The 14,513-nt window shown below is 44.1% G+C and overlaps 1 long non-coding RNA gene across 1 annotated transcript; it reads right to left on the reverse strand.

The window, feature by feature from the left end:
• Positions 1-864: 864 nt before the first annotated feature.
• Positions 865-8,148, reverse strand: LOC144617393 (uncharacterized). Its single transcript, XR_013557836.2, has 2 exons — positions 7,933-8,148; positions 865-6,182 (listed from the first exon to the last, which is right to left on the reverse strand). It is a non-coding gene; the product is annotated as an uncharacterized LOC144617393 (long non-coding RNA).
• Between the last annotated feature and the right edge of the window lie 6,365 nt (positions 8,149-14,513).

A 14,513-nucleotide genomic window follows, 5' to 3' on the forward strand; every position in this document is an offset into this window, starting at 1 on the left:
TGTTATTTGAGGCAAAAGAGACACCGGCCATAGAAAATAAAGGAGGGAAAAAGGAAGCGTTACTATCAAGCAAGAAAAATAATGGACCAGAGGAAGACACTAGTGGTACGTCCTTACTCTTCAATCAGAGTAGACCAGGTGCTGGGGGCTTCAGAGAGGTGACACAACCATCCGACCGTGTGGTTCTTTTCCTTTAAGGAAACTTCTTCTCTATCTCCCCAGGAGATCTGTGGGCCCATATTTCCTTTGGAGCCTAATGGCGGGGTGGCTGTGGTCTTTGCAGGGTATGGACCTGTTTCACATTATATGCATGAGTGTTGGACGGTCGTGAAACCTAATATATTTGGGGCCCGATACCATCAACCACCATAAAAGCAAAATATTTTCCCATCTAGAAGTCAAGTTGGAAAAACCTCTCTCACAGTTGGTTTGGGTTTTAAAGACACAGTAATGGCTGCAAAGATGGCCTGTTCGTCCAGATAAGACTGGAGCCAAGCTGACACCTCATTGCAGTCTGGTCTCTCTTCCAAAGTTCTGTTGAGCATGTGGGTGGTGTTAACGGCGTCCTTCTGGCAGCTAAAATGGACCAAGAGAACAGCCTAATGGTTAGAGAAAACCTCATTGGTACAGCAAAAAATGCAGTGGCTGGACTGGCCAGATAAGACTGCTGGGGGCCAGCAGGACAGTTCTTACAGAGTGTGAGATATTTGGGGTTTGGCAAACCCTAAGAAGCTGGTTGCCAAGCCCTGTTGCCCCTTGTTCCCCTGGTGTATTTCAAAGGAAATTAAATCCACATGTTTCTGATTTGCTGACACTTAAAGCTCATCCAAAGGTGGTTTTGCAAGAGTGGTTTGGACACAAGAGGCCTAGAGAAACTTTAATTGTTATTGTTATTTTTCATTTTGAAACGCAGACCTGTATGCTTACATAATAAATGCAATGCCTACAAAATCAGAGCCCAGTTTTGCCTTACCAAAACGTTTTGTCCTGGGCCCACCAGAGACAGATAATTGAAGTCAATTCAAGAAGACAAACATCCAACCTAGAAATCCATCTTGCAAACGGCACTGTTAACAGCCCTTTTGACTGGGTTGTGTCTAAGAACCCCCAAAGCTAAAGTTCAAAACCATATGCACAGTATGGACTGAGTCTGTTGATTTCATTATTTCCTTGGACTCTGGCCAAAGAGATAGAAACCTAAATCCAAGATGGCATCCATCTTGGTAGGTCCTGGGAACCAAGGTCCAAAGATGTGGGCATGGCACCTCAAGGGTAAGAGGCCATCACGAAAGCTTTCTGTAGAAGGTTCTGAAATGTCCTGCCCTGTGTGTCCCTAAATGAAACCTAAACAGCAGCAACACAAATTCTACTTCAGGGAAAGAGATTCACATTAGACACTTAGAGAGAATTAGTGCTTCTGGACAGGACATGTGACCTCAACAAGTCCAGTCACTTGAAAACTATTGGCCAAAGAGCTCAGGGACCAAAGGGTCCCCTTCTTCTGAGCTAGGGATTAACATTTTTGTTTCTCCCATCTCTTCCTATGGCCACTGCATATGGCTTTTCCTCAAGATTCACCTCAGAGGAATTCTCCTGACAAGAGTGGTGGCTTTGTTCTCTCTGGTGGCTCCCATTTCTTCTTCTAGCCCTGGGCCATCAACTGCTTGATTGGCAGTTTACTTCTTAGTCTCCAGCACTGGAATCCCCCAGCCACTAGCTCGGGATCTGGAAAGTTCTGTGTCTTTTTTTTTTTTTTTTTTAAGTTTTATTTATTTATTTGAGAGAGATAGAGACAGCATGAGCAGAGGAAGGGTAGAGAGAGAGGGAGAGAGAATCTCAACCAGACTCCATGCTGCCAGAGCAGAGCCCAACGCAGGGCTCAAACTCATGAAACCGTCAGATCATGACCTAAGCCGAAATCAAGAGTTAGACACTTAACGGACTGAGCCACCGAGGTGCCCTGAAAGTTCTGTGTCTTTAAACCTCTGATTAATGAGGTGATGGCGGCTGAGACAAAGAACTGGGGCTTCATTTGGAACTCAGCCCTCTCCAGTTTCTGTCTCTGCTCCTGCAGTTGGATTTCTCTGGGTATACAGTATATACTTCCTGCTCCCTCTTGCCCTAGAGCCTTCACACATGCTCCCTGTATCCCCCATTTCTTTTGATCCAGGTAACCCTTGCTTATCAGGTCAGCTTAGATGTCCCTTTCTGGAGGAGACATTTTCCTTCCGGCCCAGGGATATGCTTCCTTCTCCTCTGCAGAGTCGATACAGATTCATACTTAACTGATGAAGTACAAGGTCATCTGCACTGCCTCCCTTCCCATCAAACTGCTGGCTCCTGGAGACCAGGAACCACGTCTGTCTCCCTCACTCTGCCCCCAGCACCCGGCACGGACAAATCAGTGTCGGCTCACTGACTGGCTTCTCACACCGGCTTTGAAGGCGTCTTTGCCACCAACACGGCTCCCTTCTGTAAACTGTACAAACTAAGGCCAATGGGAATGTTTTCAGACACTTGGAAACCAGCACCCGCTTGAATTAGTCTGCTAGGGCTGCCATAACAAAATGCCACCAATGGGTGGCTTAACACAACAGAAATGTCCTTGTTCGTAGTTCTGCAAAGACCCTAATTTCTAAATAAGCTCACCTTCACAAGTATTGAGGGTTAGGACTTGGACACTTTTGCCGGGAACATCATTCAACCTATAATACCACTATTCTGGCAAAGAGAAAAAAGAAAGTAGCCCCAAATTGACATTGAAACACAGTAACCATTTAAGTTACTGCCCAAGCAGGGACTTCTTTTTTTTTTTTTTTTTTTTGGAGAATGAAAGGGGACACGGTTCATAATTTTTGCGGGAACACCAGGCATAAACCAGCACCGTCCAGGGCAGGCAGTCTGGGATGTATGGCCACCCTCTGTGGCTAGGCTCACTGCCCAGGCTTTCCCGTGCAAGGATGCGTCGTACCTTCCCTTCAAATCCCTCTGTGTTTGTGTTCCCAGCAAGTCCAGTCTGTTGTATAGACAGGCGCAGCGAGACCAAGGGATTAGCTATATTCCGGTGATGGTTAATTCACTGTTTCCAGTTACCAAATGCAAGCCCAATGTCCGCAATTAATTTGGCCAGATCAACTCGGGCCTCTTACACCTGTTCCCCTGTTTAATTAGGCTCTAATCTCCCCGGGGGAGTTGGAAGCACCGAGCACCATTACCTAAGCCTTAGATTAGGAGGGCAGTGTCAGATACCCTTCGTCGCCGTAATGCACAGCACCGTCCCCGAAACAGCTCCCGTCCTTCGGTCTAGAAATTCGCCTTGACAACTGTGATCCCCCCAGCATGGCTGGGGAAACGATCCCTTTTTTTGTTACAGATTTCCTTTCATCTCCTCCCAAGGGAAGGCAATGTTCCCAGTGGTGCTTCTTTCTGAGGTAATTGTTGGACAGGAGTCAGCCAGTTAAGGCTGCCCATCTAATTAACAGAGTCTGTTATGATTTATCAGGATAATGAGGTGGGGAACAAAGACATCGATTTTTTTTCTTCCCCTTCCTGCTATTTTGGCCTCTTTTCTTCCTTTTGGAAAATGACCCAATGTTAATGAGAAACGAGTCACTTATTGTTGGGGTGCAAATAGAGAGATAAATGACATCAGTAATTAAGTCTCAAGCCCTCTTTGGTATACAGAGCCATTTTTCAGGCAATATTATTCAATTAATTAATTCCATTAGGGCTACCACGTTTCTCTAAATCCAGCCATTCAGCCATCAGTGATGATAATTCATATGATACAAAAATAGAACGGTTAATAACTGCATAGTGAATCCAGGAAGAAAGTATTTTAGCCACCACAGAAAGCCTAGCTAGGAGCACTTGATTTGAAAACATGTAAAGTGATCGAAGCTGGCCATGTACCTCTTCCCACCGTGGACTGAACAAATGCTCTGGGCATTCCTTACTCCAAATGCCTACAAGGACAAAAGGGGACATCAGAGTGGTCCAGATCATCCTCTTATGCCATACGAGCGGACACGGTCAAGGCCTCTGGTCAGTTGCCCATCTGTGGCAGGAGAGGGGGCAAGTGACATGAAATGTGATTGAAAGGCAATACAATGAGAGAGAAGGTTTCCAGAACAGCAGCTCCCAAACCACGCCGCTTTTGTTCACATAAAACTGTATATTCATAAATATTTATCAAAATGAAAATCGCCTGACCAACCGCGAGGGCAGTTTTTGTCTGCTTTCTTTCCTCTTTTGTCAGGGGAGAATCCTGACCCGTCCACCTCTCACTGCTCACGACTCAAGTTAATTCTGTCTCTGTTGATGGTCGTGTTAACAGAAAACGCACCCACATTCTCTTTAATCCCCGAACTCTTTCCGCTCTCCTTTTCAACGCTTGCCAACTTTCCTAGAATTCTTTACATCCCTCCTAGGACGAAACTTATCTTCACAAAAAGGGAACAGTCCAGAACCACATTTAAGAAATCTTGAACTAAAGGAATTAGTATCATGACATACTGAAGAGAAAGGCCAGCAACTCCTTCATAGTCATGACAAATCCCCACGAACCTCTTCCTCTGCCTCCAAATCCACCTTTCCTTGACCCAGCAATATTAGCATAAACAAAATACCATCTCTGTGTTTCGTTTATCACTTTATTACTCTGCCTCGAGTGGTTGCTAATACTACGGGAGCGTTGTGATCTGCTCTTTTTCATTGTGACGCAGCAGTATTTCAGCTAGATTCAGGATTAAATATGCCCTGTGTGCTGGCGTGGGAACCTTTCTACCATTCCTAGGAAAACAGCTCACATTCCAAACAGCTGACTTCCAAAGTCCAGAATATGATCTGCTTAGAAGCTGGGTGGCTGCCTACACGGTTCTAGCCTCTTTTCTCCTCCTCACTAATCAAGGCATCTTTTGTTTCTGGAGCTCATTCTCTGCGCAGGAGTGTGAAATCCACATTGAAGGCCCCCAAAGCACATAAGCCTGGCTGAGAAGGGAAAAGCTCAGGGAAGTGGTTCTCAAACTTAAGCCAGCATCAGAATCACCTGGAAGGCTGCTGAAGATCTGGGGAGGGACCCAAGAATTGGCATTTGTAACCTCCTCCCGGTGGAAAATTTGCCTTCAGAAGAAATGATCTTGCCCAGGGATCACACGTTGAGAGCCGCTGGCCTAGATACTACAGGTAGAGAAAGGCTACGGGGAGGTAACTAGGTTTTCAGAATCCTGAGCATCCCGCCAATAACCTGGCCGAGGCAAAGGCCACCCTTCCCTGAGATGGATCATGACAAAAGCAAAGAGGCCCCCCTGGGTCTCCTCCACCTTTACTGGAAGGCAGAGACCACGCCCCAGAGTCAGGTCAGCAATTTCCTTGGAGGAGGCCAGCACCACTTGCGGTTTTATAACCAGATCCAGAAATTGTGCAGAGGGCTCCCAGGGTTGTGGGGTTTCTGAATGTTTGGGAAGAGTGCTTTGTTTTGCGCTCTGCTTCCCCTGGATGTCACGTGTACTCACAGGTGTTGAACAGGCTTGACAAAGCTTGGGGATCTTCTAGCGTTCATCACGGAAGATTCAGATAGCCACGAACCTGTTAGAGCTGGACAAGGACCTGACGGTTCTCATCTTACGGGCCGTGATCCCCAGAGGCATCTGATCCAGCGGTTCCCAAACTTCTCTTTGAGCCCCACTCACAGAGATGCACCCAACCCACCCCTTAGCAATCCATATCCATGTCTTAGTTCTGGTGCATGACTCTAGTGTCTAGCCTGGATTCCTCGGAGGAAGCAGAGCCTGTGACAAGGGCTTCCGTAAAGGAAGCTTATTCTGGAGAGCGGTCCCAGCAAACAGGAGTCAAGGACAGGAGGCAGCGAAGCAAGGAAGGAAGGAGAGAAGGTGGCCTCGTGATCCATCTCGTCTCCCGTGACGATGCTCTAAGAAGCTGCAGAGGATGCACATGAGAATTTTCAGTCCGAGGGAAGAAAGAGGAAAGCGCTAACCCACGGACTCCCAGTCCCTTTTGGAGGCTTGTCTCACGGGGTGTTGACTCCCTTGCAACTTCTAGCTCGCACGGGCATGTCTACCAGGATACGGTTTCCCAGGAGCCCAGGGCCCAGACAGAGGCATATGGTCTGGCTGAGACGAGGCACTGGTCCACCTGCACAGAGGTGGTTGCTCCAGCAATGGCTGGCATCAAAGGTGGTCCAGAAGATGAGAGACACACACACACAAGATGTCCAATACGATGCATTATAAAAAGAAGAGACCGGGAGCAAAAAAAAAAATCTTTTCTATTTTATGCACATATATGATAAATCTCATACTAGTATAATCTTTATATTCAATATATTTAAAAAGTTTAATTGAACGGGAGGATTAACACAGAATTTCAGGGGCGTGTGTCTAAAACCCATAAACCTTAGAAGATGCGCCCCTGCCCTATTTCTAGAAAAGCCTACCATTTCTGTGCCCAAAAGTCACTCGGAAACAGTGATGAAACAATAAATTTCATGATAACAATTGCAAGGCCATCAGATACAGGGAGGAAGTCCGTAAAAGAGTTATTTTGTGTTGGCCGTGTGGTGCTCACAGTAAACTACGGGTTGAAATTAATTAACTAGGAGTTGGGGCATGAAAAACTACTTTCATGACCTCCCGTCTGAAATTCCTATATTTTGAGCTTAGAAAATCAACTTGCTGTTATTTATAATCACTTCTAAACAATCGTTGCTTCTTTATAAGTGAAAACTAAAATTAGACATAATTGTCACCGTCTCTCTTTTTTTTTTTTTTCTCTCCCTGTAACACTTAGTTTCGGAAGTCCAGGGGCATCTTCGGAGGGATAGATTTTGATGAGAAAAAGATCATCTTCAGATGAAGAGAAGATCACCATCAGGCAATTTACTGAATTAATAACACAAGTTTCAGGAGCTGCGTTGCTAACGCTTCTAGTCTTTAACAAATGATCCATTCAGGATACGGACCAAAGAACATATGGCTAGGAATAAATGCTATTTGAAACTGTACAACGGGTTAGAAGTTTTGGGGGTTCAGCTCAGTTAAACGGACTGAGGCCAACTCACGAGCATGCTCAGTGAAGCCACCCCTCCCTGCCATGCATGCGTGCATGGTACCCACTTAGGGGCTCTGGAATCATTCTGGGATGAGAGATAGAAGTATTTAAATACTTTCTAAAAAAAGCTTTCTTTCATTAAAATGTTCACAAATATGCTCAAGTACAGAAACAAGAAGAATGAGCCCTCACATACTTCTCCCAGCTCAATTATAATGGCCAATCTTAAATACGTTAAAAAAGATTTTTAAACAATCTAAATAGGCATCAATTTTGCTCTCAAAACCCAGAAACCAGGGAAGATTTTCATGACCCCCTGAGGGTTTGTGACCTGCTGGTTCTTTGGTTCACTGACCTTGTTCAATCCTCCCTTTATACAAGGGAATGCTATGCTCTCCCATTTTCTCTGGCTGTCTCTCACGCTTGCAGCAAATTAAGTGAACTCTGTCTATCATTTCAGCAGTGGTGACATATAATCCCAGTGTGAAAGGATGGAATTTTCCAATGCAAGAAGCAGCAGAAAGCGAACGGAGGAAACGTTGCCACGAGCTAAGGCTCCTTCAGACAGTATCTCCAACTGTGCTACCAAGCAGCCCAGCGTTTGGATGAAAAGTAAGAAAAAAAAAATCTGACAATACAGTGATTGTTCGCCCTCTACAAGCAATGCTACTATTTCTAACCCCTCGATGGGCTGTGCCGGCACCGGGCAGCCATCGTCTGGGTCTTCCTCCAGTGGCGGGCAAGCCTAAGGGCAAAGGGGGAAAGGTCCCGTTGTTTTCCAGAAAACCCAGATCCACACCAGGACCGCGGCCGCCAGAACCTTTCCTCCTGGGACACAGGGGGATGAGCAGGGCAGCTACTCACCTTGTCTCATTTGTTCACGAAGAACCCAAAGCCAGCAACATGGATCGGCTCCTTGCTTTTTGTCCAACTACTTGCCTACTACTCTAGAAAAACAACCAAGGTCTGCCAAGAATCTGCAATCTCCTAAATCTTAAAATAATGACTAGCCTATCCAGAGTTTCCATCCAAGGCATTGTTGGTTCCTATACAAGAAAACCCTCTGGGGTGAGAGTCGGGAGGCCAAGAAAGGCATGTGGTTATTTTTGCCACACTTTGGAAAGAATGGGAAGTCTATTTTTGACATCAGCTGTTCAGCTTTCAAATAACACCAGGCCGTAAAACATACCTACTTTAAAAATTGATTACAAATTTTACTTCACTTTAATTGACAAGACTTTTTGGTTTCATGCTGCTGCAAAGACATGCACCTGTGCACACGTGAGCCGGCACACCCGCACTCTCTCTCTCACACCTACATTCTATTTCCTGGCCGGATATGAGATAAATAAAGTTTTGGAATAGGTTAAGGCATCAATGCCCCCATTTCCATATGACAATTTCCATCTTTAAAAAAAAATAGTAAACCACCGTTTATTGTTGGAGAGTTGATTGCTTTCTTCAGATTATAATGCTTCTAAGACTGATCATGGCGTTCAGTGCAAGGAGTCATTAAAGAAGGAACTAGGTGCTCAGGAGATATGAGGGGATATGAAGTGGACAGGGGAAAGGGGAAAGAAAAGAAATCACGGGAGAGTTATGGAATATTGCAGCGGATGTGTGAGTTCTCACACATCAATCCTGAGCCGAAGGCAGAGATCCAACACGAAGCTCACCGAGGGCTGGCAAACACTAATAAGCACTAAGGACCGTGGGGTCACTGACAACTACCCCACCATATTGGCACACAGACGTGAACAGGGCTTCTTCATGCGGGGAGCCCTTGCTTGAAGGGGAAGCCAAGGGTACGTGTTTCATTGTTTCAAAGAGAGAAAAGTATACAGTTTGAATAGTCGTGAAAGCATTTGCTGTCCAGAGGCCAGCAAGTCCTTTCATTAAGAAGCCAAAAGCCACACCATTTTACAGAAACGATCCTTAATGGAAAAGAATGGTTCTGTGTTTGCCCTCGACTCATTTCAAAGGCAAAGAAGATGGCTGTTCTCTGAAGCCTTTGGTTTGTATTATTTATCTCAAGTAAAATAAAATCACAAACAGGGGGCAGCCTCCCCTGCCCTCCTCACCTCTGCATCATCAGACACCTGCCTCTAACTCCTGGAGACCCCGGTGTCCCCCCCACCCCCAGCCCACCCCATCCTCCTCCAGCATCTGAACCCAGGCGCTGTCACCTCTGGCGGCCACGTCGCCCTGTCCCTGCAGCCCCCACGGCATCTGAGGTAAGAACTTCATCAGTGCTGTCGAATGACTGAGTGCATTCGGTAATTACAAGATTGTAGTCATATTTATCAAATTAACCTTTTTGAAATGAAAATAGAAGAGGTGGAAATGGAAGTCACGGTTGTCAAGTTTCAATGAAACTTCACTAGGCATGGAGACAGTAACGCGAATATTAAACCAAAAGGAAGCTGAGTTAGAGCCCTGTTGTAGGGCGACCAACTGTGCCCATGTCGGTGTGGCTGCGACTGCCACTCCCACATCCCAGGAAACCCCAGGCGGCGGCAAACCTTGGCAGGCGGCCGCCCTGCAGACCGTCAGTGACTCTCAGAGACCAAAATCCAAACGACAACTCAGTTGGAAATCGGCAAGATTTGAAGGACTCATCACAGGTACCCGACACACACCCTGAGCCCCCCTCACCACGAGGCTCTCTCAGCCCGGTCTGTTTCCTTCACGGCACTTAAAACGCTGTGATTACTGTCCTGGGTATTCGCTTATTGCGTAATCTCCCTACTCAATGTGAGCTCCACGGAGTTCAGGAGATCACCTCGTTGGCTTCCCACCATCGGCCCTAGAACATTACCCGGCAAACGGAGGACGTTCAAGAAACAGGTCTTGGATGCGCCACTCTCTCCCAAATCGCGGAATCTGACAGAATCTTTGCATCCCACCAATTCGAAAGTGTATACAGTTCTTCACCATTTCACCTCTCCGGAATCCAGATGCGTCTGTCAACAGTGCCTTTCAAAAGCCATTGATTGGCCTCAGTGGCAGCGGTTGCGACGTTGCTGCCTTTGTCTCCGTTTGTGCGCCCACTCGGTCGTAGCTGCTCGCCCTGTTCTCACTTCGATGGTGCGGTCTGTGCCTCTGTTAGTTTAACTCGAGAGCTTAACTGCCACCCAGAAATGTTCTCAAAGGAAATTTCACCGCGATTCAGCATTGAAACGACAAGATATTTTGTACTCAGAAAGGAAGAGAAGCCAAACAGTAGGATGTACATGTGATTTTAGTAACGAATATTTGTCACAGAGGAATGATCGTTAAATCCACGTTTTCTTGCAAAGGAACAACCAAGTGCCTTAGAAATCTCAGAAAGGAAGATACCAACAAAGACAGGCAAGCTGTGTCACTTTCTATCACCGAGATATTTGTTTTATTGCTGAATTTCTCAGAAGAGATGAAGATTAATTTCAAAAAAAAAAAAAACAAAACTCTGCTGCGATTGATTCATACATCAGTGAGGACTGTTGTTAAAGGTACCTGCCAGTCTACTGGCAGTGTTTTTCCTTTCTTATTGGTGCGCAAAATGATGGTGGAGCTCTACATTCAAGGGCATCTTAGACTTGACTTAATGAAATAAGGTATCAGTTTTATCCGATCTTTTATTCAGGTCTGGAACAGCCTTCCCAGGGACCACCAAGGAGATTGCTGGTACATGACGGGGTCATTCAAGTGTAGCAATGCATTAGGTTCGTGCAATTTTCTAGAACCCTCCGGTGACTGAGTTCTCTCCCAGCCCTTACTACTGGCTGGGGGTGAGGAGGGCTCTGTGGTTCTAACACCAACTTCGGTCTTTGGGTCCCCATCAATTTCCCATTGGTGACCTCTCATGTGAAGTGCCCTGTTGCGCTTGCCCAGTTCTGCCCCTCAACCTGGTCTCGTCGCGAAGCCTGAATGATGCCCATTGACAGAATCTCACTATTGTTTCAGCACTGTCTGTACACTAATTGCAATGTGTACCTTTTGGACAGTTATCTAGCATCTTTGGTGACAATTGCTGTATAATTCTGAGAAAGGATTTAATTGTGTCCCCTCTACAGGCTGGAAACAAAGAGATGCTCAGAAATAGTGCAGGTACAACACAAGACAAAACTGGTCAGTGGCCCCACTAGAAAAGCCCAGTTAGAGGAGGTGTTAGAGACGATCCAGTTCATAATTATGAACAGTGATCACATGTTAGGCTACAGAGAATGGGTCCATTTTTCTTAAAGTCTCCAGAGTCTCTAAATACGCTGCTATATATTTGTTCTTTTGTTGGTTCGTTCATCCATTTAGTCTTTTATTTGCCAGATAACGGAGTGTGTACCATATGCCAGTCTGCTGTATTGGGTTCAGGACATAGAAGAATAAACAAAAAAGACAATTTCTAAGCAATATAGAGCATAGGCTGGGTTCTTGACCTGGGGCCCACAGCCCCTCTCCCTGAGTGGTGTGTGAATTTGGGTGGGGAGAAAAAACATTGTCTTAACTAACCTCTCACCCCTGGAAAAGACGGACTTGTCCCTGTCATTATAGTTTTGTTTTCTCAAAAATTCACATACATGGAATTATACAGTACATAGAACCTTCAAAATTGGCTACTTTCTCTCAGCAAAACACCTCTGAGATTCATCCAAGTCGTTACGTGCGTCGAGAGTTCATCCCTTTTCTTGCTAGATTGAGTAGTAATCCACTGTACGGATGTGCCACAGTGTATTTACAGATTCACTCATTGAAAGACATTTGGATTGCTTCCAGATATTGATGATTATGAACAGAGCTGCTGTAAGCATTCAGGCACAGATTTTTGTGTGAACGTACATTCTCAGTTCACTTAGGTAAACATCCAGGAGTAGGATTGCTGGATCGTAGGTCAAATCTTTGTTTGGCTCTATAAGAAACCACCAAGTGGTTTTCCAGAGTGGCTGTGCGATGTGGCATTGCCCCTGGGAATGTAGGAGAGTGCCAGTTACTTTGCACTGCCATGAGCACTTGGCATTGTCAGGATTTTTTCTTTTTCACCATTCTGTTTTGTCATTCTGGGCATGTGGTTATAGCTCATCAGAGTTTAACTTGTATTTCTTTAATGGTTAATGATGTTGAACGTCTCTTCGTGTGCTTATGTATGCTGGATATTTGCCAATATTTTGTTGAGCATTTTTGCATCTGTGTTCATGAGGCACAGTGTTCTGTATTTCTCTTTTACTGACCCGTCTTTGTCTTGTTTTGGTATCAGGGTAATGCTGGCCTTATAAAATTATTTGAGAAGTGTTACCTCTTATTCTATGTTCTGGAAGAGGCTATGTAGAATATGTTGTATTCTTCTTTAAATATTTAGTAGAATTTGCTAGTGAACCATCACTAGCAATATTTGGTAGAATTTGCTAGAACCATCTGAGCCTGAAGATTTCAGAAACAGAAGGTTTCTAATTACAAATCATTTTTTAAAAGTTAAAGGGCTACTCAGCTTATCTATATTTCATCTTGGGTAAATGTTGGTAGTTTGTGTTTCTTGCAGAATGTTTCCATTTTATCTCAACAGTTGAATTTGTGAACAGAGTCTATAGTGATAACTCCTTTTTCATCCTTGATATTGAGCATTTGTGTTCTCTCTCTCTCCAAATCTCATTAGAGATCTATCAGTTTTATTGATCCCAAAGAACCAAATATTGGTTTCACTGATTTTCTCTATTGGTTTTGAAATTGTTCTCAATTTGATTAATTTGTGTTCTTATTTCTATCATTCCATTTCTTTTGCTTGTTTTGGATTTGGCTGTTAAGATAACACTTAGATTATTGGTTTGATAGCTTTCTCATTTAAAAAATTTTTTTAATGTTTATTTATTTTTGAGACAGAGAGATACAGAGCACGAGTGGGGAAGGGACAGAGAGAAGGCGACACAGAACCCAAAGCAGGCTCCAGGCTCTAAGCTGTCAGCACAGAGCTCGATGCAGGGCTCGAACCCATGAACCGCGAGATCATGACCTGAGCCGAAGTCAGCTGCTTAACCGACTGAGCCACACAGGTGCCCCAATAGTTTTCTCATTTTCTCTAATATGAGCATTTTAATTGTATAAACTTCCCTCTAAGCCCTGCTTTACCTGCATTCCACAAGTTGGGATACATCTTTTCAAATTCATTTCAATTCAAAATATTTTCTAATTTCCCTGAGACTTCCTTTTGGACTCAAGGACTATTTACAAGTGTACTGTTTAATTTCCAAGGGTCTGGAATGTTTCCTGCTATCATCCTGTTATTGATTTCCAATCTAGTTTCATTATAGTCAGAGAACATACCTCGCATGATTTCAATTCTCTAAATTTGTTAAAAATTTTTAGAATGCCCAGGGATGTGATTATCTTGGTGAGGGTTCCAAGTATACTTGAGAAGAATATGTATTGTGTTGCTTTGGGGTATAGTGTTCTATAAATGTCATTTCAAACCAGTAACTTACAGTATGTACCCTTGTTGGCTTTCTGTCTGCTAGTTCTACTGATTACCAAGAGAGGAACATTGAAGTCTCCAGCTGTTATGGTGGACGTATCTATTTCTTATTTCAGTTGTGAGTTTTTGCTTCAGGTATTTTCAAGCTCTTTTATTCGGTATCTACAAATTAGGATTATGTGTTTTCTTGATAAGTTAATCCTTTTATCATTATGTATTGTCCCTTTTTACCCTTTTTATTCTTTGCTCTGAAGTCTGCTTTGTCTGATATTACTGCAGCCACTCCAGCTTTCTTCTGATTAGTGTTATATATTTTCCATCTTTTACTTTTACACTATCTAGATCATTATATTTGAAGTTTTTTCTAAATATAATTTATTGTCAAGTTAGCTAACATACAGTGTATACAGTGTGCCCTTGGCTTTGAGAGTAGATTCCCATGATTCATCACTTACATACAACACTCAGTGCTCATCCCAACAAGTGCCCTCTTCAATGCCCATCACCCATATTCCCCACTGTCCTGCCTCACCACCACCCCCCACCCCCGCCGCCATCAACCCAATACTATTTGTTCTCTGTATTTAAGAGTCTCTTATGACTTGCCTCCCTCTCTGTTTGAAACTATTTTTTTCTCTTTCCCTTCCCCCATGGTCTTCTGTTAAGTTTCTCAAGATCCACATATGAGTGAAAACATAGGATATCTTTCTCTGACTTATTTCACTTAGCATAATACCCTCCAGTTCCATCCATGTCGTTGCAAATGGCAAGATTTCATTATTTCTCATTGCCAAGTAGTATTTCATTATATATATATATATATATACCATATCTTCTTTATCTATTCATCAGTTGATGGACATTTGGGCTCTTTCCATAATTTGGCTATTGTTGATAGCGCTGCTAAAAACATTGGGGTACATGTGCCCCTATGAATCAGCACTCCTGTATCCTTTGGACAAATTCCTAGTAGTGTTATTGCTGGGTCATAGGGTAATTCTATTTT

The sequence above is a fragment of the Panthera onca genome, chromosome C2, assembly GCF_046562875.1.
Source record: "Panthera onca isolate mPanOnc1 chromosome C2, mPanOnc1 haplotype 2, whole genome shotgun sequence".
NCBI classification, from domain to species: Eukaryota; Metazoa; Chordata; class Mammalia; order Carnivora; family Felidae; genus Panthera; species Panthera onca.